This window comes from Podarcis muralis, chromosome 3, assembly GCF_964188315.1.
Source record: "Podarcis muralis chromosome 3, rPodMur119.hap1.1, whole genome shotgun sequence".
Classification (NCBI taxonomy): domain Eukaryota; kingdom Metazoa; phylum Chordata; class Lepidosauria; order Squamata; family Lacertidae; genus Podarcis; species Podarcis muralis.
This window is the reverse complement of record NC_135657.1, coordinates 33900769-33912279: the sequence shown is the minus strand read 5'-3', so window position 1 is coordinate 33912279 and position 11511 is coordinate 33900769. Positions and strand designations below refer to the sequence as shown.

Below are 11511 nucleotides of genomic sequence, written 5' to 3'. Positions count from 1 at the left end.
CTTTTCTGACCTGCAACGTCAAAACAGTTTTCCTTCTGATGCGTCTCACACGTGCTTCAGCCACCCTTTCCTTCCCCAAACCTATGGTGCTACATTGCACGATATTGTAAATGTCAAGAGTTAATTAAGTTTGATTCAGAGAAGATCTCTTGAAATTAGTGTACCAAAGGTAGTCATGCCTGTGTGAGCCCACTCACAGTAGGAATAACATTAGATGCAACCCTAAATAATTATTCAAAAGCAATACCCGACTGAAGTTATAAAATTATATGGTAAGTAACAGAATCTTGTTGTGCTAATGTGGCATTGATTTCAAGTTTTAGGTGGTGCACCAGCCCACTTCACACCGTTGCTTGGCTGTGGCCAAGTCATTGTCGCTCAGTCTAACCAACCCCACATGACTGCTGTAAGATTAAAATAAAACAACTAATGGTTTAGGATACTGTTGTGATGATTAAAGGCTAAAGCTTTGTTGCAGCAAACAGAGGAGCAGACAGAAGAATGGAAATTTTGAAGGAGGGCTGAAGTGGTGCAGAAATTTTAAAGGAGAGGATGAAATGGTGCAGAAGGAAATGAAATGTTTGTTTGCTCACCTGTGCAAAAAAATACAAGAACATATTTATGCAGCAGATCTTCTCCTTGTTTTTCAGATTAAATTTTGATGAGTTTATAACTTTGCATCTACCAAGAGATGCACTGATGAGTTCTTTGAATGATACATGGATGACAGTTTGTCTGTCTGAATACTAATGAGGAAGATGATGAGGCTATATTTTTCAAGGAAAATTTGGAATAGCCATGGTTATCCACAGGCAGTTAGTATCTGCTTAATAATATGCAAATATGACTTTTGCACATGTCATGCTGCCTTTTCTAGCGCCATTGAACATAATTTGGAAGGATGTTATTAATTTCAAAACAGTGGGGAATGCGCTGGTGAAGCTGATCCCTTCCCACAGGTCAACTCTGACAGATGGGTGGGATCACTCACTTTTCAGTCACATGGCATCATCATGACATCAGATGATTGACAGATGGGTAGGGCCAATGAATCGTCAATTCCGTTGCTACCCCTGATGGCAGCCTCATTTCCTGTCACGGTGTTTCCTGAGTCTCAGATGGAAGCGAGCGTTTAATGTGTGAAGTAGGAGTTGGAAGTAGGAGGGAAGTGTACACAACCTCATGCCAATGTGGAAGTTACTGTAAGCTGTCAGCTATGTAATATAAGGTAATGCATGTTCTTTGTACTTTTGTCCATTTACTGTATTTATTTTTCCTGATTTGAACTATAAAACGGTGGTTTTCTTGAGTCAAAAGGAGAGTACACCTAAACATTTTTTTAAAGAAAAAAGCAATGGGTAGGGCTACCTACCAGTCAAAGTTCACTTACAGGGTGGGAAGAGATAAGAATATAGACCATTGGGCCAGAAATATTTCCCGCCTTTGGTCTAGAGCACTGCATCTTCCCAACACAAACTTAATATGAATGTTTGTCAAATACCTGACATCCTCAAAAATAAAAAAGTTATGCAACAGCAAAGCAATATTTTGTTTAATCCTTTAATCTTCTTTTTGTCTTCTTGCCTCCTATAGTCTGGCTACAATATCTTCTTTTTGCCTTTAACTTTGACTTGGCGTACAAGAATACCTGCAGCAGTTCTTGGGTGGCCTATGAATTATTCACCAGAGTTGCATATCTCGGCATCGTGGTTGCATTTACTAATCTGTTCTGTGCCAAGAGCTGGATGAAGACAAGCTGGTGCAGCTGATTAGTCTAATGAAAATGCCCTTTAGGTAATTTTGGATGGGTTCCATCTACTTTACATCCAATACAATCCAGAAATGTAATCTGTTTGCATACTCTAGTCTCATGGACATTTTCACAGGGCATGGGAGATTTGGTATTGTGTTTGTTTATAACATTTATATGCCACCTTTATGAATTATGTATCTATTACTTTTTCAACGTATGCATTATTTTTTACAGTTCTCATCCCATGTAACCTTACAATAACCTTGTGAGGAAAATTTCCAGTGTGAGAAGAGTATATTATCAAACACTTACTGGGTTGGAAAAGAATCCACAGCTCATATATCTAATCTAAGTCCCCATTTGCATCATATTTAAAGCAGTAGGGCTTTTAACCGTCAGGGCTCTCCCCAAGGAATTCTGGAAACTGTAGTTTTTAAGAGTGCTTAGAGTTGTTAGGAGATCCCTATTCCTCTCACAGAGCTACAGTTCCCAGAATTCCCTGGGAAGAGGGATTGGCTGAGGAGAATAAGGCTTTCATAACAACTCTCAGCTCCCTTAACAAACCACAGTTCCCAGGATTGTTTAAGGAAAGTCATCCTTGTTTAAAAGTGTATGTTTAAATGTGTAGTTCAGATGGGGTCTAACACACTTATGTGCTGTGCAAAATAGCATTCTCAAACGGAGAGGCAGGTATCTTTCTGGTGCAGTATGCAGGCAGTTGTTAAGGAGGGAACAACTTTCCTGACCACACTTTCCCTATGCAGGTTGTGTCTTTGTGTTGATACACAATATCCACTTTTTCCTATTTTGTACAGGACAATGATAGTTGGTGTTGAAGCAAATTTTACACACCCTACTTTCTTAGGATCTCTCCCTTTTGGACCTTAAAACATACTTCAGAATCAAATCAGATGGAGTCTCTTTCCTCCTTATCTGCTTTCTCTGTGTCTTCCAATATAATTGGGTCACTTTTGTCCGCCCCATTACAGGTACACCGCTTGTCTGCAGTACGAAGTGAAATAGATTATCTATAAAACCCCCTGAGATGAAGACTATTAGAATGGCGATACGTTTTAGTGGTGCTAAAAAGTGTGCTGAAAGCAGTAGGAGTCTCATGTTCTCTTCATGCAGGTCAGTAAAGGTCTGCAATACTAGTCTTTAATTAGACAAAATCGAATGAGGTATGCCGAGATGTTTTACTGTGAAACACCTTCACGGTGTGTACAAGTACACATTTAGAGGCTGATTCAGGGCATCCAGCCAATTAATTCGGCATCCCACTTCCATTAGTTTTGCATGGAATGGAAGCGATAGGAACTTAGCAGCTGCAAGCTCATGTACAAGAGTTTGCTTCACTTAAAAGCAAATCAGCAAATCAATGTCAATGTAGATTGCGTGGAACAAGGAAAACAGCTGTGTTTTTTCTATTTCTCATGTGTTAAACCTGTAATTATCTGATGATTCATCACAGCACAAAAGAGCCTCCCTGACAATGGAACTTTAGCAATATCTTGAACACTAAATTTGCCGCTTTTTACATAAATAAAGGGTGAATCACAGCTGAGTGACAATCTGGTTAGGGGGCTTAGTGGGACACCCAGCTTTATACATTACACCAGCGTTGAGAGATCTACACTGGTTGCCTCTTAGCTACTGAGCCAAGTTCAAGGTGTTGTTGTTGACATTGAAAACCCTGAACAACTTAAGGCTTGGACACCTAGCAGACCACCTCCCCGGGCAGAGACCAGGATGATCTTTAGGATCTCCCAAGGAGACCTTGCTGGTAAACCACAACTAACAGATTGTCACTTGGTGACAATGCAGAAGCAAGCCTTCTCAGTGATAGCACCCACCCTCTGGAAAGACCTTCCTCATGAGGCTGAGACAGCAATTACCTTTAGATGCCTCTTTGAAAGTATATCTTTACCAAGCTTTCCTGGATTTCGGCTTTTAATTTTTAATGATCTGTTTTGTACATTGCTCAATTTTCTTTGTGATGTATAGTTTTGATCTCTTTTTTAGGAAATTTTACAGAATGCCATTGTTGTGTTTTTATTGCTTTTATGTAAACCATTAGATATTTGTATTACATTAAACTGTTTTTTTAAAAACAAACAAACAAACAAACAAACAAACAAACAAACAAATACTCTAGTTGTGATGTAAGTATTCAGATTACAGAATCCTACCATTAGCCTCCAAGTATTTTAAAATTCTCTCATGTTCTCTAGTCTGGTACTACCCCTTATTTAGCTGTTTTCAAAAGATAAGCTGATCATATCTAAACACCCTACCATGAAACTTAGTTTCAGAATTAGCAGTAGATTTTGCTAAGTGTTGGGGCCCAACCCTTGTTTTCTTACAAAACAGTGCAATCAGAAGTCAACACTATTTCCTAACACTGTTCTGCTCCAACAAGCTATGCAAGTTACCAGTCTCATCTTGCCTTTCTTGGGGCGCCCAATAAAAAAATATTGGCTGGGCAGGTAATTTTATAACAACTACCTGGCATTAAGGCTTCTTTCTCATGGGTGAGATGGTAAAATCTATGTCTGACTATACCACTTCAGACTGAGATTGGAGCTCCTGCTGTTATTTATTTCATTTTTATCCCACCCTTTTCTCCAAAGAATTCCAAACAATTCCTTGAACACAGAAAACTGGAACGTCAGGGTGTTCTTTTAAAAATTTGGCTACCTCCCTGTGATGGTGGTGTCTCAGCTGGAGGTATTCAATCATATGATGTCCGTGCTTACAATCTGCGATGGTGCATTCAAGACCCAGGTTTGCCATTCCCATCTGCTGTACTCGTGCAAAGTATTACCTCTGGCACAGGCTTCATTTAAATCTAACATACCGTAGTCTGATTCTTAACCTCAGTTTTGTTTGTGCACACACCCCTTATCAAATGTAAATAGATACCTTGGTAATGCAACACTTAGGAGGTGGTGGACTCGCCTTCATTGGAGGTTTTTAAGCAGAAGTTGGATGGCCACCTGTCATGGATGCTTTAGATGATATTTCTAAATTGCAGGTGGTTGGACTAGATGACCCTCGCGATCCCTTCTAACTCTACAATCCTATGCACATTTACCCATAAATGCCAATGTTGTCAAGGGACTTAGATCCACACCACACATTTAAAGCAAATGTCCTCTCCCAAAGAATCCTGGGAACTGTAGTTTAAGGGTGCTGGGGACAGTACCCCTACTAGGGGAAAGCCAAAGTTCCTAGGATTATTTCAGGGAAGTAATGTACTTAGACCTAACTTCTGAAACTCACATCATGCATATAAAGCACAACCAATGCACATTTGGTTTCAGAAGTTAGGTCCTATTGAATTCATCTTATTGAAGATTCTTGTTCCAAGGCAAGTTGGGTTGTAGCCTGTGTGCATATATGGCTGTAGTTCAAGGATAAAAATTTAAAATTAGCTGAGAGAAAGCACTATTAATCTGAATAAATATGCACGTGCACTATGGATACTTACTCATTTTTTTGTATTGTTTGTAGCTTTCAAGGCCAGTATTTTACTTTTCATTGCAATTCTACACTTACTAGGAAGCAAGATCCAATTGAAGAAAGATTCTGCTAGAAAGGTGTATCGCAGCACCAACACTGATATGCGTAATTTAATAATGGAAAGTCAAAATGACTTGCTTTAAAATCAGTTTGTTTTCCAGATAAAGGCACTGCAGTGTTATGTAAACATTTCACTGCCAGCTTTTTAGGCCACAAGTGCTGGGCATCACGAATAACTGCAGACATTTCCTGAATTAAAATTTACATATCGCTGCCTGCTTTGAGCAAATGAACCATTATACTTGCAGCGTTCTAAGGGACTCTTAGTGAACACACACAACACACACCAATACTGCTTTTTGTACTGTATTTGTTGCACAGGATGTCATTCTCTGTTGCCGGTTTTATCTGCGTTAGATTTTAAGTTTTCATTTCGGTATGACTAATTGAACAAATAATTAATTTGCGGTGTTTCAAGGTGCTTTTTGCACTGCTTTTGTGACTGCGACCCTGCGCTTTGCGACGTTTGTGACGCTTATGGTGCGGTTTCCAAGCCAGGCTTGCTGCTTTCACCCCAAACCACCGAACTGTGGAGAAGGCGGCGACGGTGGCCGCGCGAAGCGCTGAGCTCCGAGCCACTGCGGGCTGCGCGAGACTCCCGCCCCCACTCGCCTCTCATCCGCTTGATTAGCGAGGAGAAGCGGAGGAAAAAGAAGAGAGGTGATGCGCGCAGGCGCAGGCGCACGAGACCCGGGTGGGGAGGTAAGGGGGGGAAGAGAGCCAAAGACCACACACACACCGAATGTGGGCGTGGCCTGACGCGCCGTTTCCTAGGAGCCGAAAGTGGAAGAAGGTCGAGTATGTAAAGCAGAGGGGCGGAGCCAAGGCCGCTCACTGGCTAAGAGCGAGGGCGAAGGGGCGGGGCCTAACGCCTCAACCTCTTGCTGCGCTTCAGGGATGGCGGAAGATGGTGATCGACGGTGGGGGGGCGGGGTATGGGAGGCGAGCGAGGGCGGGGGCGGCGCCTGGAGGGAACGGGGACTCATCCTTCCTCGCTCCTCTCCCTTGTCTCAGGGAGCCTCCGTTGGGCGGAGAGGGCAGGTAAAGGCGCGCGGCGGTGGGGGGCGTGTGAAGGAGCCGCTGTCACCTTGGCTTGCTTTCCTTTCCGGCTGTCTCTGGGGAGGGGGGGAGGCCGGTATGTTGCTGGGGTGGGGGAGGAAGGGGGTTGGGCGGGCGGTGCTGCTGCTCAGCCCCAAAGGCGAGGGGGGGAGGAGATGATGGAGGGGGCGGCCTAGGTAAGCCTACCTTTGTGATGTGATGTGAGGGGGGGGGGCGTGGCGCGGTGAGGGGGCCGGGGAACGTCTGAAGGGAGGACTTTCTGGCACGCCCACGTGGAGTTTGTAGGCATAGTCCTTGGTGGGGGGAAATAGCGCTGCCGGTGGATTTGTGGAGAGGTTTTTTTTTGGGGGGGGGGACTCAAGCGACTCTGAAAAGGTGACTTCTAGTGGGGGAAGAAATGAAGGGCAAAGGTGTGTGGGTTGCAGCTGACGGGAAGGACGCGGGAATCTTGCGAGAAGAATGGGGTCAAATGCAGAGAGGGGCTTGCGTTGCTGTGCGCGTGGGCTCCGGAGGGACCCATTGGGGCCTGAGCTTGCAGAAAAGGCATTGGCGTAAGATACACACGCTTGGGGAGGGAGGGGGGTTGAAATGTGTCCCTTGCTCTAAGGGAGGTCACCCCTCCAATCTCTGTCTTTTTTGTCGCATAGAACTGCTGCATTTTTTGGGTGAACGTTCCCCTTCAGAGTCTACCCCCCCTTCCCACCTTCCTCAAAGCAATTTTGCAGGCAGTGTTACTTGTTTTGACTTAGTTCATTGTGAGCTTGGAGTAATGCCAGGTCGTATGTGTCAGGTCTCTCTCTTTCGGACCCCCCCCCCCCCAACCTCTTGTTCTTTGCAGCAGCAGGGATAAAAGTCACACTTTCGCATAATCTAGAGGCTGGCTTGCGTAGAGGCGCTTGCATTTAAGCACCACTTTTAAAAAAAACCACCAGCTTTTCTCAGAACTTCTGAATTGGAATGGAAGTAAGAGGAAAAGAGTGACACTGCAGTTGCTTGTAGTTTACTATTGAAGGAAGTGGAATTTATTCTGACTAGGTGGGAGTGTCACCATTTATATTAAAAAACAAAATAAGGCAGCAATAACAATTTTTAACATGAATGGCTAGGATTTCATGGAGATAATAGCCAGATATTCACAATATGATTCCAGTACCAGTTACTTTCTCTCATGGACTACCAAGTTTGGCTAATTATTCCTGAACGCAACAGTTTTCAGTTGGTAGTATCTCTAACTCTTCTCCATACTTTAAAATCACTTTTACTGTGGTACAACTGCTCTCTAAACATGCACAAATATCACATGTTCATTAGTAGAACAAGAAGCCTCCTTTAATCTGTCAGGTGAAGACTAATTAACACTTTCCATGTCAAATTAGACTTCTAATTTTAAAGGACATATTAATCTGTGCTGCTCATGGCTCTGTAGAGTACATGTGGTTGCCTTCTCGTGTTTACTTAGATTACTATGCAGTGTAATGTAAGTACTATTTAGTTTTGATATTAAATCACATTTGGCAGATACATTTGACATTTGAAACTGTAGTGCTGAAACTTCTATGCAGAAAAATTCGTTGTGGGTTGTACTGCATTCAGTGGTACATAATAACCCAATGTTTTTCTTTCATAATTGATTCAGAAAGCTAAGTTTCTGTTTCTAATAGCATTGACTTCTGCAGTCACCAAATCATAGAAATTGATTCAGGCTAGTTTGAGGGAATCCAGGAAATGGAATCTGTGATCACCACTTATTGAGCAAGCCAAATAATTGAAACTCATCCAGTAAGTGCTGGCTATATGCTTGCTTACTTTTTGGGCATCTTCAATAACATGCTTTCAGGTGGTGATTGTGAAAATCAAAACTTATTTTAAAAGATGGCCAAGGGATTGGGGAGCAGGACTGGCTGTTACTTACTTGTCTTTGAGATTCAATTCAGTTCTCTTTAGTTCATCTTATGGGTCCAAAGTAAGCAGTTCTGTACTGAAAAAAAAAAGAGAGCTTCAGATCCCCTTTGAAGTTTCTCTGTGATATAGTCAATTCCAATCTCGCCATCATCTTTCTTAATTTGTAAAATATGTAAATTGTTAGCATAGCACCTTTTGATAATGAATATTGTTATTAGAATTACTTCATGCTTCATGCTCAGGTAACTTTCTGTTCATTAATTTCATGGCTGAATAATGTTCCATGGCCTTTTAAATGTGTTTGTGGGACAGGGATTATTAGTTTGTTTTTGTGTGTGCTCATTTTGTATTTTTATGTTGGGAACCACACACTGATCTTCAGATGAAGGGCAGTTATTTATAGAAAAATAAATGTGTTTTTTCAAGAATTCTGATAATGATGGAAGACCTATGAGTAGGCATGCTGTACCACAGTCTATACTGTAGATGGACGGATACTCCAGTCCCATAATATATGAAGTCCTTCCCATTCTATCCATAATCAGTAATAAATCAAGCTCCTTCTGCTATAGTAAATGGAAACAAGCATTCTTGCGAGATAGTTGTGTCTGCAGTGAGGATGGGGTTTACTGGCAGAAATAAATGGGGCCATCAGACATGTCTACCCTTTACCTACTGAGTGATGGTATAGGTAGTATCACAAGGTGAAGCAAGTGAGAACTTTACGGCCTACCCTCCCTCTTCATGGCTGAATTATCCATTTCCACTCCTTAGGACCTCTCTTTAGTTGTTCCCATATCTAGGTGAAAGATGCCAAGGAAACAGCAAAGCTATAGTTGTCATAAAAAGTATTTAATTTTGTTTTAGCATTTTCACTGTTTGCATGTTTTGCAAATGTTTGCAAGGTATACAGTGGTACCTTGGGTTACAAATGCTTCGGGTTATAAACTCCGCTAACCCGGAAGTAGTACCTTGGGTTGAGAACTTTGCCCCAAGATGAGAACGGAAATCATGCGGCGGCAGTGGGAGGCCCCATTAGCGAAAGCGCGCCTCAGGTTAAGAACAGTTTCGGGTTAAGAATGGACCTCCGGAACAAAATAAGTTCATAACCCAAAGTACCATTGTACTTTATACTTCATAGCTGATGTACCGTTGACCTCATTTTCCTTAAATGCTATTTACTTTCCTGTCCTTTTTTCTTGCAAGTTCACAAGTTCCTGACTGTTTTCTACATGCATGTCTTTCTGATGTTCTTAATGAGTAGGTTGTTGGGTTCCTTCCAGCATTGAATGTGATTTCATTTGACATGATACAGTGGTGCCCCGCAAGACGAACGCCTCGCAAGACGGAAAACCCGCTAGACGAAAGGGTTTTCCGTTTTGGAGGCGCTTCGCAAAACGAATTTCCCTATGGGCTTCCTTCGCAAGACGAAAGCCCATAGGGAAATCTCCGGGACAGCGGGGAAGCGCAGCACATCTTCCCCACTGTCCTCGGACCTCCTCCGAAGCCTGGCGGCGGGAGGAGGTCTCTCCGCCCCTCCGCCAGGCTTCGGAAGGCTGCTCCGAAGCCTGGCGGGGGGGGGGGGCGGAGAGACCTCCTCCTGCCGCCAGGCTTCGGAAGGATGCTCCGAAGCCTGGCGGGGGGGGGGGGGCGGAGAGACCTCCTCCCACCGCCAGCCTTCGGAGCAGCCTTCCGAAGCCTGGCGGGGGGGGGGCGGAGAGGTTTTTTAAAAACCCCGGGACAGCGGAGGACTTCTGGTGGGCGGCAGCGATGCTGGTGAGCGGCAGCGAAAGTCCTCCGCTGTCCCGGGGTTTTTTAAAATGCTGGCGGGCGGCCGCGCTGCCGCCCGCCAGCATTTTAAGATCGCCCCGGACAGCGGAGAAGTCCCCCGCTGTCCCAGGGTTTTTTAAAATGCTGGGGGTGGGAAGAAAAGCCCTTGTCCCCCCCCCCCAGCCTTCAGAAGAGGTCGGGGGACAGACTGTCCCCGGACCTGGTCTGAAGGCGGTTTCCATAGGAACGCATTGATTGATTTTTAATGCATTCCTATGGAAAACCATGCTTCGCAAGACGAAAAACTCGCAAGAAGAAAAAACTTGCGGAACGAATTAATTTCGTCTTGCGAGGCACCACTGTACTTCCTAATTGGGGAATGATTTGTGGATGAGGGTACTGACTAGAGACAGAGGCTACCTATAGGCTGCTGAATACGCTCCTCATTATGACAACACTTAATTTGTTTCCTCAAGCTTTGTCCTAAGCAGTGAAGTAGCAATGACAAATTCTGTAACAGCTTCTGCTATAATATCAAATTTCCCCTCTCACTTTTTCAGTAGTACAGTAGTAAGGTAAAGGGAACCCTGACCATTAGGTCCAGTCGCGGAGAACTCTGGGGTTGTGGCGCTCATCTCGCTTTATTGGCCGAGGGAGCCGGCGTACAGCTTGACTAAGCCGCTTCTGGCAAATCAGAGCAGCGCACAGAAACGCTGTTTACCTTCCTGCTGGAGCAGTACCTATTTAGCTACTTGCACTTCATGCTTTTGAACTGCTAGGTTGGCAGGAGCAGGGACTGAGCAACGGAAGCTCACTCCGTTGCAGGGGTTTGAACTGCCGACCTTCTGATCGGCAAGCCCTAGGTTCTGTGGTTTAACCCACAGCGCCACCCACGTCCCACTACTTGTTCTTACTGCTCATTTGGGTTTGAGGGTTAATGATACTGAATATATACAGTACAGTGTTAATCTGGGGCCATGACATTTGCAGCATGATGCTAAAGCTGAAAAGTGCGTTTTAAAAAGATAATTATTGCATATTTCCCATGTCCATCTTCAAGAGGTCAGGGTAGTTGGACACTATTAAAAATCTGCCCAAAATCTGTAGAATAAATACAAAAGCAAACTCAATCACTCTAAAAGCAATATCTCGTTAGGAAAAAAAGTAAGAACAATTCAGCCCAGTTTCAAGGTTTCTCCACCCAGGCAAGTAAAAGCAGTTCTAAAAATGGTATACGCATTTAAAGTCTTCAAAGATAGATTCTGGAAGCCTACCTTTGGTTCCATCCACATGGGGCTACCACTGTGTGTTGGAGATCAGTGTTCTTCCTGTCTGACTTAACCTGGCTAGCATATGATAATTTGATAAAACGTTCCAATAATTCCTTATGATACTTAAGATTGCACATGAGAAGAACCATGCAAAGCATGCAGGACTCAAGCCAT

At 43.7% G+C, this 11511-nt stretch overlaps 1 protein-coding gene across 2 annotated transcripts in view; it reads left to right on the top strand.

Annotated features, from left to right (window-relative positions):
* The first annotated feature begins 6281 nt into the window (after positions 1-6281).
* Positions 6282-11511, top strand: part of CLIP4 (CAP-Gly domain containing linker protein family member 4) — a 37732-nt gene continuing 32502 nt past the window's right edge. For both annotated transcript variants that reach the window (XR_003706026.2, XM_028724461.2), the window contains exon 1: positions 6282-6376. The gene's annotated coding sequence lies outside the window, so the exon portion shown is untranslated. The remainder of the gene's footprint in view (positions 6377-11511) is intronic.